The sequence below is a fragment of the Nomascus leucogenys genome, chromosome 23 (genome assembly GCF_006542625.1).
Source record: "Nomascus leucogenys isolate Asia chromosome 23, Asia_NLE_v1, whole genome shotgun sequence".
In the NCBI taxonomy this organism is placed as follows: Eukaryota; Metazoa; Chordata; class Mammalia; order Primates; family Hylobatidae; genus Nomascus; species Nomascus leucogenys.
The window spans coordinates 827,700-845,099 of NC_044403.1; the positions used below are offsets into that span (position 1 = coordinate 827,700).

At 44.6% G+C, this 17,400-nt stretch overlaps 1 protein-coding gene and 1 pseudogene across 3 annotated transcripts in view; both read left to right on the forward strand.

Moving 5' to 3' along the window:
- Nucleotides 1–551: 551 nt before the first annotated feature.
- LOC100583566 lies at nt 552–3,077 on the forward strand (annotated as a pseudogene).
- Nucleotides 3,078–7,897: 4,820 nt separating this feature from the next.
- The window catches only part of RESF1 (retroelement silencing factor 1), a 34,660-nt gene continuing 25,157 nt past the window's right edge, over nt 7,898–17,400 (forward strand). For 2 of the 3 annotated variants that reach the window (XM_030804597.1, XM_030804599.1), the window contains exons 1-2: nt 7,898–7,984; nt 9,210–9,304. The gene's annotated coding sequence lies outside the window, so the exon portion shown is untranslated. Of the gene's footprint in view, nt 7,985–9,209; nt 9,305–16,672; nt 16,764–17,400 lie in introns of all 3 variants that reach the window. The other variant, XM_030804598.1, reaches the window with a different exon arrangement.

The window sequence follows — 17,400 nt, forward strand, 5'->3', positions numbered from 1 at the left end:
AGGCATTTTTTTTTTGCAAACCAACATAATTTTTACTATAGATATGTTAATGATGTCATTAAAACATTTTCTAAAACATATTTTATAAGTTTAAGAGTTAATAAGCCTTGGCCAGTTGCGGTGGCTCACACCTGTAATCCCAGCACTTTGGGAGGCCAACGCAGGTGGATCACAAGGTCAGCAGTTCAAGACAAGCCTGGCCAAGATGGTAAAACCCCATCTCTACTAAAAAGACAAAAAATTCGCCGGGCCTGGTGGCGGGTGCCTGTAATCCCAGCTACTCGGGAGGCTGAGGCAGAGAATTGCTTAAACCTGGGAGGTGGAGGTTGTAGTGAGCCGAGATTTTGCCACTGCACTCCAGCCTGGGAGACAGAGCAAGACTCCGTCTCAAAAAAAAAAAAAGACTTAACAAGCCTTAAGGCTAAGTACTACGCTCATGAAAGATTCAGATAGCATCTAAGAGAGCCTTTGTTTTTGAATGCTGGGAAACACAGGGAGAGGATCCCCTAACTTATGAAAGGGAGCATACATAGTATGGAGCAATCTAATCTATGAGGGGAATCTTTCCCAAGCCTGACCAGTTGACAAGGCTTTCTGGCACACTAGGTTGTAACTCTCTTAAAGAGAAGACAGTGTAAAGCTTGGCTCTTGAGTAAAGAAACTTTCAGGTCCATGAGATTGCATTCTCTCTTTGCAAGTTTCTTACTGGTGACCATTTAAGACTACTCTATTAATGAATATCACTTGTACTTTAAGACTGTGCAAAGATCAAACACTTTTGGAAAAATCAGACAACCTTTACTTACCTAGCAGAGAGAGGATAAAATTAGCACAAGAAGAGACAAGGATACATGGCAGAGAGATCAGCCACTTTATCCCAAATACAGTTGTAGCTTCCCAGACATTAAATCCTATTGGACACTAAACCCTCCTTAGGCTGTATAGGAGTGGGGTCCCGGTAACAAAAGTCCCTCTGCTTGGGTTTATTTTTGCTTGCTGACCTGCATGGCTAGGTGCTAGAAAATCCCTTATCTGAGCCAAGTGTGTCCAGCTATGTTCCAGGAACTGCTCCTGGTGAGGTATATGTACTAATTCATGTAACTATCTCAAAAACTCAATGAGGTAAGTATTATTGTTATCCCCATTTTTCAGATGAGCAAAAGAAGCAAAAAAATGAAGTGATTTTCCCACAAAGTTGTATCACTAGGGAACTGTAGAACCAAGATTCAAACCTCAGGGCATACTTAAGAGCACTGAACAGGTTTGAGCCAAAGAGCCACCAGAGGGCGGGAGCCGGGTCCTGAACCAACAATAGACGGAGATGTGCTAGACACAGTGAAGGTGCTGGGGTATAAGGGACCATTGCTAGAGGAGCAAGCCCTTATGAAGGCAGCAGAGTGGACTATATGTAGGAGCATATACTGTATAGGATTATATATATAGGCTTTTATACAGGGAGAAGGTGGTATACACTGTAAAGGAATAGATATATAAACTATATATATTCCTATACAGGATATGGTTAGGCTTTCAAATAAAATCATTATGCAAGTTGGAAGAAAGTATGACTTCTGCTGGAAGAGATGATCTAGAGAGCTTCCAGCTTGAGGTAAATGATTTTTTTAAAAGAAATGGTATGTCCATATTCTGTACTCATATCAGGAGATACTAAAGATCATTTTTAAAAAGGAGGACTGGCTGGGTACAATGGCTCACACCTGTAATCCCAGCACTTTGGGAGATGAAGGTGGACGGATTGCTTGAGTCCAGGAGTTCAAGACCAGCCTGGGCAACATGGTGAACCCCCATCTCTACAAAAAATACAAAAATTAGCTGGGTGTAGTGGTGCATGCCTGTTGTTCCAGCTACTTGGGGGCCTGAGGTGGAAGAATTGCTTAAGTCCAGGAGGTCAAGCCCACAGTGAGCCAAGATCACGCCACTGTAAATAAAAAAATATAAAAAGGACTGTTTGAAACTCCTACTATTTTTAAGTACAGAACTTGAAGCTTCACAGATATTACAGAACAAGAAACATTAAAATTCTCAATTAGATAAAAATAATGAAATTTATCAGGAAGATCAAGTTCTGTGTGCTAACCTTAGTGTACCCAAGTAAACAACTTCTGACATTCTGGTTATGCTAAACCAAGTGGAATCAAAGGTGAAAGACAGGCAGGGTGCAGTGGCTCATGCCTACAATCCCAGCACTTTGTGAGGCGGAGACGGGAGAGCTCTTGAGCCCAGGAGTTGGAGACCAATTTGGGCAACATAGCAAGATCCCATGTTATTTCAAATTTTTAAAAATCGTTAATTTTTCAATTAAAATTAAAGAAAACCACTCTGCTGAAAATTAATTTAAATTTGAAACAGGCAGAACTACCGGAAAGAGTCAATGATGCTCTTTCCTGTGAACATGAGGGCCTCCAGCGAATGTTATGAAACGATTAGATGCGGAGTATAGTCCGCTGGATGGTGTGATACAGCCAAGGTAAGAACAGATGACACAGCAAGAATTTACCAGCCTAAGTGTTATGTTTTGTCACCCAAGACAGCGATTGTAATGGCGCATCTACTTGCTGCTTATGATGATCTATCCAAGATCATTAGGACAAGCAGTGGAGCCATTAATAAGGTGCTGATGGGAAGGGTGCCAGACAGGGGAGGCTGGCCAAATGAAATTGAACCACCACCCTCTGAAATGCCCCCTTGGCAAAAGAGACAAGAAGGCAGTGGCGGAAGGGGTGGTTGAGGTAGTGGTCGTGGAGGTAGAGGTGGTAGTAGAAGAGGCTGTGGGGGTGGAGGTGGAAGAGGTGGCTGGGTTGGAGGACGATGGGAATGTGGTGGGGGAGAGGGAGGAGGGCAGTGAGGAGGAGGTGGGATGGAGGTGGTAAAGGAGGTTTCCAAGGCAGAGGAGATGATGGTGGGAGGGGAGATTATGGCGGAAAAGATTACGGAGATCCATATGGAGGAGGTGGTGATGGTGGTGGATATAGGAGATATTGAAGACTACAAAAATTAAAAACCAAAACCAACAAACCTCAAGCGCAAAGGAATAGTCTGCCCTCTTATATCACAAGCACTAACCACCTCTGCCCTTTCTCATCCCTTACTCATTCAGACAAGATTTCTTTGTTTACTTCCTCCTATAAAAACCCTAAGTCTATTTCATTTTCTTTGAAAAGATTCCTCTGCATTAATGGATGTTGTCCTTACTGCAATAGCGTGAAAAAAAAAAGCCTCCTTATGCAGCTTAGCAATTTTCCAGGCTTGATACCAGTGACTCCACCTTGGGCTATTGACTCCATGCTGAGCTGCTGCTAAACTTTGAGGCCCACGAAGAAAGTGTGAAAAATATTTCCTTCGCAAACAACTGTTATAAATAAAGTTTTGGTGTTGCAAAAGAAATAGCACTCGAATATAAATTTTCTTTTTAATTCTCAGCAAGGCAATGTACTTTTTTTTTTTTTTTTTTTTTTTTGAGATGGAGTCTCGCTCTATCGCCCAGGCTGGAGTGCAGTGGCGCAATCTCGGCTCATTGCAAGCTCTGCCTCCCGGGTTCATGCCATTCTCCTGCCTCAGCCTCCTGAGTAGCTGGGACTACAGGCACCTGCCACCACGCCCAGCTAGTTTTTTGTATTTTTTAGTGTTAGCCATGATGGTTTTGATCTCCTGACCTCATGATCCGCCTGCCTCGGCCTCCCAAAGTGCTGCGATTACAGGCGTGAGCCACCGCGCCCGGCGGCAATGTACTTCTATAGACGGGTGCGCCATCACAGATGGAGCAATGGTGAGCGCACACCTGGGCAAGGGAGGGGAAGGGGTTCTTATTCCTGACCCACGTGGCCCCTGCTGCTGTGTCGTTCCCCTGTTGGCTAGGGTTAGACCGCACAGGCTAAACTAATTCTGGTTGGCTAATTTAAAGAGAGTGATGGGGTGAGCAGTTTGGCAGGAAAAATGGTTAAGGCAGGGCAGGAAATCGGAATGAGTCAGGGTGGAGCAGGTAATTAATAGGAATGAGTCAGGGTGGAGCAGGTAATTAATAGGAATGAGTCAGGGTGGAGCAGTAATTAATAGGAATGAGTCAGGGTGGAGCAGGTGATTGAAATGAGTCAGGGTGGAGCAGGTAATTAATAGGAATGAGTCAGGGTGGAGCAGTAATTAATAGGAATGAGTCAGGGTGGAGCAGGTATGGAATGAGTCAGGGTGGAGCAGGTAATTAATAGGAATGAGTCAGGGTGGAGCAGGTAATTAATAGGAATGAGTCAGGGTGGAGCAGGTAATTAATAGGAATGAGTCAGGGTGGAGCAGTAATTAATAGGAATGAGTCAGGGTGGAGCAGGTATTGAAATGAGTCAGGGTGGAGCAGGTAATTAATAGGAATGAGTCAGGGTGGAGCAGTAATTAATAGGAATGAGTCAGGGTGGAGCAGGTGATGGAATGAGTCAGGGTGGAGCAGGTAATTAATAGGAATGAGTCAGGGTGGAGCAGGTAATTAATAGGAATGAGTCAGGGTGGAGCAGGTAATTAATAGGAATGAGTCAGGGTGGAGCAGTAATTAATAGGAATGAGTCAGGGTGGAGCAGGTGATTGAAATGAGTCAGGGTGGAGCAGGTGATAGAATGAGTCAGGGTGGAGCAGGTAATTAATAGGAATGAGTCAGGGTGGAGCAGTAATTAATAGGAATGAGTCAGGGTGGAGCAGGTGATTGAAATGAGTCAGGGTGGAGCAGGTGATCGGAATGAGTCAGGGTGGAGCAGGTAATTAATAGGAATGAGTCAGGGTGGAGCAGGTAATTAATAGGAATGAGTCAGGGTGGAGCAGGTAATTAATAGGAATGAGTCAGGGTGGAGCAGGTGATTGAAATGATCAGGGTGGAGCAGGTGATCGGAATGAGTCAGGGTGGAGCAGGTAATTAATAGGAATGAGTCAGGGTGGAGCAGGTAATTAATAGGAATGAGTCAGGGTGGAGCAGGTGATTGGAATGAGTCAGGGTGGAGCAGGTGATCGAAAAAGGTTGCTTTACGAGGAAGTTAAGTTTAAAAGTAGAAGGCAAATAATTGACCATACTGACATATTGATTCTTTGAAGAGAAATTTAGAACTCATATCTCACACAACCGTTTTCTCAACAACACACAACCCAAGAAAGCTGGTCTCAATATTATTATTTTTTTTTTCCAAGACAGGTTCTTACTCTGTCACCCAGGCTGGAGTTCAGTGGCTCAATCTTGGCTCACTGCAACTTCTGCTTCCCAAGCTCAAGTGATCCCTCCATCTCAGCCTCCCAAGTAGCTGGGACTACAGGCGCATGCCACCATTCCTGGCTAATTTTTTTTGTATATTTTTTGTAGAGATGGGATTCACCATGTTGGCCAGGCTAGTCTCGAACTCCTGGCCTCAAGTGATCCTCCTCAAAGTGCTGAGATTACAAGCATAAGCCACCATGCCTGATCCCCAATCTTTTTTTGTTTGTTTTGTTTCATGAGACAGACTCTCTCTGTGGCCCACGCTGGAGTGCAGTGGCGTAATCTCAGCTCACTGCAACCTCTGCTTCCTGGGTTTAAGCCATTCTCCCGCCTCAGCCTCCCGAGTAGCTGAGAATTACAGGTGCCCACCACCACGCCTGACTAATTTTTATATTTTTAGTAGAAACAAGGTTTCACCACGTTGGCCAGGTTGGTCTCAAACTCCTGATTTCAAGTGATTCACCCACCTCAGCCTCCCAAACTGTCAGCCCTCTGAGCCCAAGCTAAACCATCATATCCCCTGTGACCTGCATGTATACATCCAGATGGCCTGAAGCAACTGAAGACTCACAAAAGAAGTGAAAATAGCCTTAACTGATGACATTCCACCGTTGTGATTTGTTTCTACCCCTCCCTAACAGATCAATGTACTTTGTAATCTCCCCAACCCTTAAGAAGGTTCTTTGTAATCTCCTCCACCCTTGAGAAGGTTCTTTGTAATCTCCCCCACCCTTGAGAAGGTTCTTTGTAATCTCCCCCACCCTTGAGACTGTACTTTGTGAGATCCACCCCCTGCCCGCAAAACATTGCTCCGAGGAGCCTATACCAAAACCTCTAAGAATTAAAGATAATCCCACCACCCTTTGCTGACTCTCTTTTCGGACTCAGCCCGCCTTCACCCAGGTGAAATAAACAGTCTTGTTGCTCGCGCAAAGCCTGTTTGGTGATCTCTTCACACGGACGCGCATGACACAAAGTGCTGGGATTACAGGCCTGAGCAACCACGCCTGGCCACCCCCAATCTTTAAGAATATTCTGGCCGGGCGAGGTGGCTCACTCCTGTAATCCCAGCACTTTGGGAGGCTAAGGTGGGCGGGTCAAGAGGTCAGGAGATCGAGACCATCCTGGCTAACATGATGAAACTCCGTCTCTACTAAAATACAAAAAATTAGCCGGGCGTGGTGGCGGGCACCTGTAGTCCCAGCTACTTGGGAGACTGAGGCAGGAGAATGGCGTGAACCTGGGAGGCGGAGCTTGCAGTGAGCCGAGATCGCGCCACTGCACTCCAGCCTGGGCGACAAAGCGTGACTCCGTCCCAAAAAAAAAAAAAAAAAATTCTGTATATAGTTTGTTTTGTTTCTGAAAGACGCAAACGCACCCTTCTAGTAATGATTAAAGACTTCTTCGTTTAATTCACCAATGAAATAATCTGACAATTTATGTAACAAATAAATTCCTATAAACATAAGCTCCCTTGCCCCTCTCCAGTGGCACAATCTCTGATTTGCTATCCTGGTTGCAACCTTCATTACTGAGTAAACGCTTATGTAAACTTTAATAATGAGATTCGGGCAATATGATTAAATATTGGTTTATCTGAGTGCAAAATTTGAGGATGGCGACCTGGTAGGACACAAACTCCAAAAGATGGGTGTCAGTGCTTTGAAAGGGAGAAGTTTGAGGGTCGTTTATACAGGCAGGATCTGGGAAGCTTAACAGGATGTCAACATTTTCCATAGAAGGTTAACGCATAGCAATTTGATTGGTTCTAGGCAGCGTTTCTTTTTGGGAAGGGTCTATTTAACATTCCACATTAAGGATGTAATAATAGTCAAGCGGTCATTTATCTCATTCAAGGCGTATTTTTTTTTTTTTTTTTTTTGAGACGGAGTCTCGCTCTGTCGCCCAGGCTGGAGTGCAGTGGCGCGATCTCGGCTCACTGCAAGCTCCGCCTCCCGGGTTCACGCCATTCTCCTGCCTCAGCCTCTCCGAGTAGCTGGGACTACAGGCGCCCGTCAAGGCGTATTTTATCTCAGATACCATCTGGTCTGAGCTGGGAACAAGAAAATAAGGGAGTTAATCTATAACAAAAGGTCGGCAATTAAGAGGTCGTGCTTCGTGATCTGGTCTCCAAAGTCAACTTTCCTCAGGGACTTTCAGAATCCCCAGATAGACTATCCACTTTCTTTCACACTTATTTGCCTCTAGCCTGTTGATTTCTTTTTTTTTTTCTGGTTTTTAAGGGTTAACAATCTCTTGGGTGCACTCTGACTTCCATGCGCTTTACAGAAAAAATTGGTCCTGAGGCCAGCAGCAGCAGTCGGTCTCAGGAACCTGTTAGAAATGCACATTTTTCAGCCCCACCCCAAACCTACTGAATCAGCAGTTTTGCGGGTGGTTCTCAATCTCTCTTTAACATGCCCTCTGGGTGCTGCGGATGCACGTTGAAGGTAGAAGATCGCTGCAGGAGATTTCCGCGTCGGGCAGATGAAAGCGCTCTGCAAGCCCGGCTGCAATCTGCGGGCCGGGTCCGCGGCTTCCCGGGTGGCACTAGGACCGCGGCGGCGCCGCCCTCGCAGCCACCGCCTCGGGCGTGAGGCGGGGCCTAGTTGTTCCTGGATCCTGGGCCTGGCTCCGCGACCCGCCCCTGGAGGCGGACCCCACTTGACTTAAACTCTGGGGCCCGGGAGGCCGCCGGCTTTCTCTCTGCTTGCCGGGGTGGTCCTCTTCGCTGTGTCGGTGAGTGTGAGGCGAGCACCCCGAGGTCCCTCCGCCTTCCGGGGTCCGGGCGGGGCGGGGGCCGGGAGCCAGAGGCGGTCGCGGCCCGGGCTGGCGCGCGGCGCCGAGCGCTTTTGTTCTGCCGCAAGGACGCGGTCGCGGGCGGCCCCAGAACCCGGGCCTCGGGCCCCGCCGGAGCTGGGCCGGGCCGCCGCGCTCGCTTGTGCCCGCCGCACCGGGGACCGGCCCTGGGCCTCCGCGGACGCCGAGCCTTACCGGAGGGCGGGCCTCGCTGGCTGTTTTCCCTCATGGCCCGGCTCTGCGCGGTAGAGGTCGCGAGTGGCGAAGGCTGGGACGCATTTTGTTGAACTGCGAGGCGCGGCTGGTGAGGCGGCTGGGTATGAAGCCGCTCATGTTTTTAAGGCTTTCCTGTCGCTGGAGTGAAAAAATAAATCTTTTTTTTTGCTATTTCCCGAGCGTTCTCCTCCCCGGGCCTCTTAAGCCGAAGCCTCCTGGAACAGAATGGCTGTCCTGGCATCTGTCTCCAAGCGGTCCGCGAACGCTTCTGCGCCGGCGATGCTTTCTGTTCCTCAGCGATAGTTCCTTGAGGCGTTTTTAAATGCACAAACGCGTACCCATCTTAGGTGTTCTCGAGGGGCACGGACTCCCTAAGCAAACGTCCTTAGGGTCCTGAGTTTAGCAACAAACTTTCGGGGAATCATTTCCGTGGAAACAATTTATTTGTAGTACATCGAGTGCATATACTGTCTTAATATAAGCATGTGTATAAGCTTGAGGCGCGTTTTCATTTTGTGGCGGGCGGGCCGCAGAGCTTCTTTGGGGATTGTATTTTTCTGCTAAGTGTGTTAGCTTTAGTCATGTTTCATTCACTGTTAATGTGCGTGCATGTTAAGGTTTCAGGTTTTTTCCCCTGTGCAGTCGGATTTTTTTTCTATTTAATACTAACCCAATAAAGACAAGTGCAGAGATACAGTATTACTGTTCTGCAATGATACTGCAGTAGCGGACCTAGAGGAGCGCCCATAAATTCTAACTTAAGTGAATGGTATTTTCAGGCCAGACCTAGTTTCTATTTCTGTTACTTAGGACACTTAATAAGAATTCAGTAAACTTAGCATGCTTTCAGTGCAGCCTTAAAAGAAAACAGTTTTGCACAGCAATGCCATATCTAGTAAACACATTAGCGTGTGCTCTTTTATTATAAAATGTTTCTTGCTGTCCCTAGGACCAAAGAAGTAAATACGGTGTGGAGGGGGATTGACGTGTTTGGAGGGCAATGGGAACATACACGATAATTAAAGAGTAAAGTTGTGCTTAACGGTAAGTATATCACCTCTAAGAAACCCGCCCTGATTTAACCAGGCAGTTACTCACACTCAACTATGGAGTAATTTACCTATTACCGAATAAAATTACTAGCTCAGTGAATCAACATTGGTTAAAAATTAAACCGTGGGACACAATGGATTTGACGACAAAGCTTGAGAAGAAATGTTGTTGGCATAGTACTGAAAAATCAGTTGTTAGTCTTAGCAAAATAAGGAAAGAGGTCTGTGGTAAGGTAATTGTGGTGGAAGTTACTTGGGCAGAGGTCTGCTTTTGTCTGTGCTGTGTTTATTTGATTGTTTTTATTATATTTTATCACTGTTGGTGGCACATAGGGGAATGTGGCACAGAGCATCACTCTGAAAGGATGCTTCCTGTGCAGCCAAAGTGGTCATGTCCAGGGCTTTCATCTGTAACCACAAAGTGTGTTAGGAAGTTTCACCTAATGGTTAAAACCATGGTCCCTGTAACCACACTGCTTTGGTTCAGATCTTGGCTGTAGCACTCAGTCAACCCTGGAAAATAAACCTCTGCCTGTTTTCTCATCTATAAAATGGGGACAAGCACTAATGTCATAGGATTGTTATGGTAGAGTTACATGAGTTTCATGCATATCACAGTTAAACGGCTCCTGATGCGTGGTAAGTGCCCAATAAATGTTAGCTATTGTCATGTTAGAGGCAATAGATTTTGTGGCCTGGGACATGTAATGCTGTCTTAGCAGAAATTCAGCTGGTTCATTTAAGCTCTAAATTTATGAGCTTTTTGTTGGTTAAATCCATCACCGTAGATCCTCTTAGATTCTCTTTTTTTGTAGGTCTTGTTTTGTTAGGAAGTACCCGTCACTACTGGTCCACATCTGGATTCACCTGCAGGCTTGTTTGAAATAAAAAATGCCTCCACTAAATTCCTAGGCAGGACAAACTTGCCCCAAAGCTTTGTTCTTCTACATTATCTCTGATTGTACAGGAATCTCTCTTCCCTCCTAGATTATCAGTGTCTTCAATATAGTTGGAGCTCAAATGCTTAGGAAATTGATTTAATGTTGCTTAAAACGTATTTGTAGGCCAGGTGTGGTGGCTCACGCCTATAATGCCAGCACTTTTAAGAGGCTGGGGCAGGCAGATCACTCGAGACCAGCCCTGGCCTCAAGTTGGCCAACATGGCGAAATCCCTTCTCTACTAATAAGACAAAAATTAGTCAGGCGTGGTGGCACATGCCTGTAATCCTAGCTACTCAAGTGGCTGAACCTGGGAGGCGGAGGTTGCAGTGACCTGAGGTCACCCCATTGCACTGCAGTCTGGGTAACAGAGCAAGACTCTGTCTTTAAAAAAAAAAAAAAAAAAAAAAAGGCATTTATGAGGGTGAATTTCAAGAATCTAATCAGGCCTCCCTCCCTCCCCCATTAGAGGCACACTCTATTATATAAAAGAGACAGGGAGTGTATTCATTTTGAGGTAAGTCCAGGAGAAAAGTTGACTAACCCTGGTTATGGATACGCAAGTTAACATTCACTTTGGAAGAAGATTGTGAAGAATCTTGGACCTTGAGGAATTCTAAATGCTTTGTTGGGTGGCAACTATGCAATACTTATACTATTCCTAATACCTTAAGTGTACTTGTAAGTGAAGAACAAAGTTGGAGGCTGTTGAGGTAAATATCTTAAGTGAGATTGGAATTATACATTTTATGCTCCTGGTTTTCATGATCGCAAAGATTTAATGACAGTAACTTAGATTCTCTTGATGTATCAGATTACAAGGTTTCATTTGTAAATAAAGTGATTAAAATGACAAAGTGTATTAAAAGAAATTGTATTGTCCAGTTAAGTTTTAAGAAACAGAAACCATAAGGAGATTATTATTTTTCTAGCCCCAAAGGAGAATTCATTAGATGACATACTTTTAAAGTTCATGAATCAGGGCCGGGCGTGGTGGCTCACGCCTGTAATCCCAGCAATTTGGGAGGCCAAGGTGGGCAGATCACCTGAGGTCAGGAGTTGGAGACCAGCCTGGCCAACATGGTGAAACTCCGTCTCTACTAAAAATACAAAAAATTAGCCAGGCATGGTGGCACATGCCTGAAATCCCAGCTACCCGGGAGGCAGAGGTTGCAGTGAGCCAAGATCGCGCCACCGTACCCTAGTTCAGGTGACAGAGTCTCACTCTGTCCATGCGCTGGTTGCAGTGGCTCACACCTGTAATCCCAGCCCTTTGGGAGGCCAAGGCAGGTGGATCATGAGGTCAGGAAATCGAGACCACCCTGGCTAACCAAGTGAAACCCCAAAATTAGCCAGGTGTGGTGGCATTAGCCTGTAGTCCCAGCTAACGCAGGAGGCTGAGACAGAATTGCTCGAACCCAGGAAGGGAGGTTGCAGTGAGCTGAGATCACACCACTGCACTCCAGCCTGGGCGACAGAGCGAGACTCTCAAAAGAGAAAAAGTTCATGGAGCGCAACCTTTGGGTTTTGATGGATCCAGGATCTAAATCCGAAAGAGAGTTTTAAAGATTTGGGACACTGTATCTTTGAGCTCTGCTGTCCTCTGCTTCGGTTCTCAGGCAGACCATCCCTCCATTGGGCAGCCCTGACATCTCCAGATGCAAGCAGCTTCAAGTTGTTCAGAGCATGCCTTTCGTAACGGTAGTGAGAGATAAAATTCATAAGCCATTTGTTCACCCATTTACACCCAGTGTACGGTTTCAGTGGTTTTTAGTATATTCAGAGTTATGCACCCATCACCACTATCAATTTAAGAACATTTTATTACCCCCAAAATATCTCCATACTCAATAGTGGTAACTCTCCATTTTCTCCAATGCACCTTTCCCTAGGTAACCATTAATCTACTTCTGTAGGTTTGCATATTTTGAACATTTCATATAATTGAAGTCATAATATTTTTCATCCAGCGTGTTTTCAAGGCTCATTTTATGTTAACACATGTATGTTACTTCATTCGTTTTTATTACCAGATATGCCATTGTATGGATATGCCACTTTTGCTTATTCTTCCATCAGTTAAGACCTTTGACATGTTTTCACTCTTTGACTACTGTGAATAGTGCAGCTATGATCATTCATAGTGTTTATGTAGACGTGTGTTTTTATTTCTTTTGGGTAAATACCTAGGAGTGGAATTCCTTGGTTATGATAACTGTTTAACATTTTGAGGAACTGCCAGGCCATTATCCAAAGTAGATTTGCCACTTTATTTTTTATTTAACTTTTGTTTTAAGTTTGGGGGTATGCGTGTAGGTTTATTATATAGGTAAAGTTGTGTCATGGGGGTTTGTGGAACAGATTATTTCATCACCCAGGTATTAAGCCTAGTACCCAACTGGTTGTTTTTTTTTCGAATCCTCTCTCTCCTCCCACCCTTTGCCTGCCTATAGGCCCCAGTGTGTTGATCCCCTCTGCGTGTCCATGTGTTCTCATCATTTAGCTCCCACTTATGTGTGAAAGCATGCGATATTTGGTTTCCTGAGTTAGTTTGCTAAGGATAATGTCCTCCAGCTCCAAGCTCCTACAAAGGACACAATCTCATTCTTTTTTTATGGCTGCATAGTATTCCCTAGTGTATGTGTACTGTTTTCTTTATGCAGTTTACCATTGATGGGCATTTAGGTTGATTCTGGGTCTTTGCTATTGTGAATAGACATGCACCATTTTGTATAGCAATGTTTGAGAGTCCTAGTTGGTCTACATCCATAGACTTAACTTTTATAGCCATAGAAGTGAGCCTGAAGTGGTAGCTCACTGTGGTTGTGATTTGCATTTCCCTGATGATAGTGATGTTAAGCATCTTTTTATGTGCATATTGATTTCTTTGGAGAAGTATCTATTCAAAACTTTTGGCCTTAAATTTGTGTTGTCTTTGGATTGTCAAGTTGTACGTTTTTAAGATATCCTGGATTCTGATCGTTCCTTACTAGGGACCATAAATGTGAGGGTTTACTCCTGGGTTCTAGGTTCTGTTCCATTGATCAATGCCTGTCCTGTGTCAGTACTATATGGTCTTGTTTATTGTAGTTTTGTTTTTTTTGTTTTTGGTTTTTAAAACTGAATCTCACTGTGTTGCCCACGATGGAGTGTGGTGGTGTGATCTTGGCTCACTGTAACCTCCACTTCCGATTCTTCTGTCTCAGCCTCCAAAGTAGCTAGGATTACAGGCACTTGCCACCACACCACGCTAATTTTTGTATTTTTGGTAGAGGCGAGGTTTCACCATGTTGGCCAGGCTGGTCTCGAACTTCTGACCTCAAGTGATCAGCGTGCCTCTGCCTCCCAAAGTGCTGGAATTACAGGCGTGACCCACTGCTCCCTGCCGGCTACTCCCTTTTCAACCCCTCCTTTTTCTGTGTCAAAGTTGCTGAGTGGCAGTCAGAAAATGAAAGTACCACTGATTGGTCCCCTCCCGCAACCAATGGGGCTAGTGGCTGGCCACTACTTCATTTACATAAAGTGAATCAATGGTAAACCTCGAGAGAGTATTTAAACCGCAGAAAATTCTGTAACTTGTCTGTCCTGAGCCACTGCTGCCCCGCTCCCACCCTGTGGAGTGTGCTCTCCTTTAAGTCTCTGCTTTGGCTGCCTTGCTTGTGTGGTTTGTTCAATTCTTTGTTCAAGACACCAAGAACCTGGACAACTACCCTCAACCGCATGGTTTAGAGGAACTCCGCTGTTCCACTGAAGGCATTTTGTCTATCTCCTGTGGCAGAAAATTGACTTACCCATAATAGGAGCAATGAAGAAGCGATACTTCTGGCCAGCATGGTGAAACGCCATCTCTACTAAAAATACAAAAATTAGCTGGGTATGGTGGCGTGTGCCTGAAATCCCAGCTACTGGGGAGGCTGAGGCAGGAGAATCGCTTAAACTCAGGAGGTGGAGGTTGCAGTGAGCCCAGATCACGCCACTGCACTCTAGCCTGGTGACAGAGCAAGACTTCGTCTCAAAAAAAAAAAGAAGTGATACTTCAAATACGGCTTTTATCTCAACACAGTATTGTCTTAATATGGTTTGTACCCGCCTGCCACACACTGATGTGTCATGTGTGCTTGGGGGTGCTTGTCGGCGCTTTTCAGATATTTAAGATCACCAGACCTCTAGTACACAGCGTGTCCAATCTTTTGGCTTCCCTCGGCCACTTTGGAAGAAGAATTGTCTTGGGCCGCACATAAAATACACTAACAATAGATAATGAGCTTTAAAAAAAAAATGCAAAAAAAATCTCATAGTGTTTTAAGAATGTTTATGAATTTGTTTTGGGCCTCATTCAAAGCCGTCTTGGGCTGCATGCTGCCCATGGGCTGTGGATTGGACGAGCTTGATTCAGTAGCTGTTTCCTTGAGGTGGATATCCAGAGGGCTCCAAAATGAATTACTTGGCAGAATTCTGGTAGGGTAACTGGCTTCCGCTTCACGTGTTCTCTTGTTGTCTTTAATTCCCATTTTAGAGAATAATACAAATAGAAAACATGATCTAAAATTTGTCTCTGGCATCTCTGCTCTGAAGGCACAACAGACTGGTGTCAATATTGTAGCCTGAATAATGATTCTCTGTTGCATTGGTCTGGACTTCCTGCTGGCCAGTCAAGATGTACGTGATTGCCAGCACTTCATGCTGTACCTGTGTTAATGAGTCAGAAAAAGTAGAGCAATTTATTTCTCCCTTTTTTAGGGGAGAAAGCCCTGTGGCTCTCACTGGTGAAGCTTGGTAGTTGGGATATATTTAGCCGGCTTGGCTCAGCATGGGGAACATTGTGGTATGTCCTCCACAATAGGTGTGATCATCCTGCTGGGAATCACAATTGCAGGCACTTTTTAATCCAGTGCTGCCTAAGACAAGGTACAGTGGATTCGGATATCTGATTGGATGGCCTGTGGTTCTGAATAGAGTTTGTACCTGGATACGTGAAAGATGGGAAGGCAGACTTGTAGGTGAACAGCTTCACCATGGTGCCCTGATGACTTGCTTTGCTCATTAGACCATGGAGGCAAAGCTTAGGCTTAACCACAGGCTGACCCATATTCTGGCAGGACACCCTGCAGGTCCTCCAAGAATAAAGTGAGGGAAAAGCAGCCCAGTGAGAAACAGTCACAAAGCTGTTTCTCATCTGCCTCCTTGGTTTCCATTGAGCATAGGACTTCACCACCTTGGGGGGTATACTTGCTGGCTATAAAGTGGCCACAGTTTGGTGTTCTCATCTGGCTTGGTGTCATCCTGTGGGGCTAGGGATACTGATCTTGATTTTGCTGTTGGACTTAGTAATATATGAATCCATTTGGCCTTTTGCTGACCACTTACAGAAGCGTAGAGAACTGTTCTGCCCTTTCTAACCACTGTGCTGCAAGAGGGAGGATTGCGAGTCTTTGTTAATTTGTTGTGACATTTAAATGAGATAAAGTATATAAAGCATTCGACATAGTTCTTTACAGATTTTCAAATGTTAGTTGTTTATAGTAGTACAGATGTACCTCAGTTTATGATGGAGTTACATTTCGATAACCCATATTAAGTAGAAAATGTAAGTCAAAAATGGGGTTTTATAGACATGATGGGATGGGAAAACACAACATCCAAAAAACTTAGCTAACACAGTACACCATTGATTTTTTTTTTTGTTTTTTTTTAACGTGCCATGGGAGGGGCAGCCATGCACGCCCTCCCCCCACCCCACAACAGCAGCCTGCCTCCGCAGGGGGGATTTTTTGTTTTTTGGTTGATTGGTAGTGCTCATGATCACGTGGCTGACTGGGTGCTATGGCTTGCTGCCACCACCCAGTGTGGAAGAATATCATACTGCCTGTCACAGGCACAGGAAAAGATCAAAATTCAAAGTACAATTTCTGTTGAATGCTTATATCACTTTTGCATCATTGTAAAGTCAAAATTATTAAGTCATACCATTGTATTGTGGTCCAGGACCATCTGGGCTTAGAAAAATAGATTCTAGAAAGCCTATTTAAGGACTGATAGGCTAATTTTTTCTGTGATTAAGGAGACAGAAAGCCAGAGCTAGTACAGGTTGAATAAATTGTGTTACATTTGGAATTCCTGAAAAGTGGCTTTTTACACTGAATTGTTAGTATTGGTGGTTTTAACTTTCTAGAGGTATCTCTAATTTTTCTAATGCTTATTTTGCAAATCAGGTTTTCAATGAAAAATAGACTTTACTCAATTTAACCATATCAGTGGATACTCTTCAAATAAACTTTCCTTTGTGGAACATAAGAAGTGGAACTTATAAAGCCATAAGGGAAATTTTCAATTTAAAATACCAGAGCGAATTTACATATTTTAGGTATGAGAACAGTATTTTAATGTATATTATTTATTTCTTAAGTCCTATGTCTTTTAGGTACTGAAATGCTTACAGATGAAATCATGCTGTGTCTGTGGTTGGCATAGATAGAAAAGGAAACAGAAGTGGTCAAGACTTTTTCCCATCTGTAAGTTTACATTAGGACTTCTCTTTAATGTGGTGTTCAGATAATGTTTGTTTATTCAGCAAATACTGAAGCCTGCTAGACATTATCTAGATGCATGTGTCTTTTGGGTTGGCCTGAAAGACTTTTTTGTGCCTGTTGTATTGGCTGTTAATAGTACTTTGATTCACTCTAATGATGTTCCACTTACCTTTAATAAATTGTCAACCCACTTTTCTTTCCCTTTTTTGAGACAGATCTTGCTGTGTCATCCAGGCTGGAGTACAGTGGCACTACCGTAGCCCACTGCACTCTCGACTTCCCGTGCTCAACGATCCTTCCACCTCAGCCTCCCAAGTAGCTGGGACTATAGGCGTGCACCACCACACCTAGCTAATGTTTCGATTTTTATTTTTATTTTTTTGTAGAGACTGGGTCTTACTGTGTTGCCCATGCTGGTTTTGAACTGCTGGACTCTGCCTCAGCCTCTCAGCATGCTGAGATTATAGGTGTGAGCCACCACACCTGGCCAGTGGTAACCCCTGTGTATAAAACAATTCTTAGGCTGAGGTGGGTGGATAGCTTGAGCTCAGGAGTTCAAGACCAGCCTAGGCAACATGGCGAAACCTCATCTCTACAGAACATTAAAAAAAATTAGCCG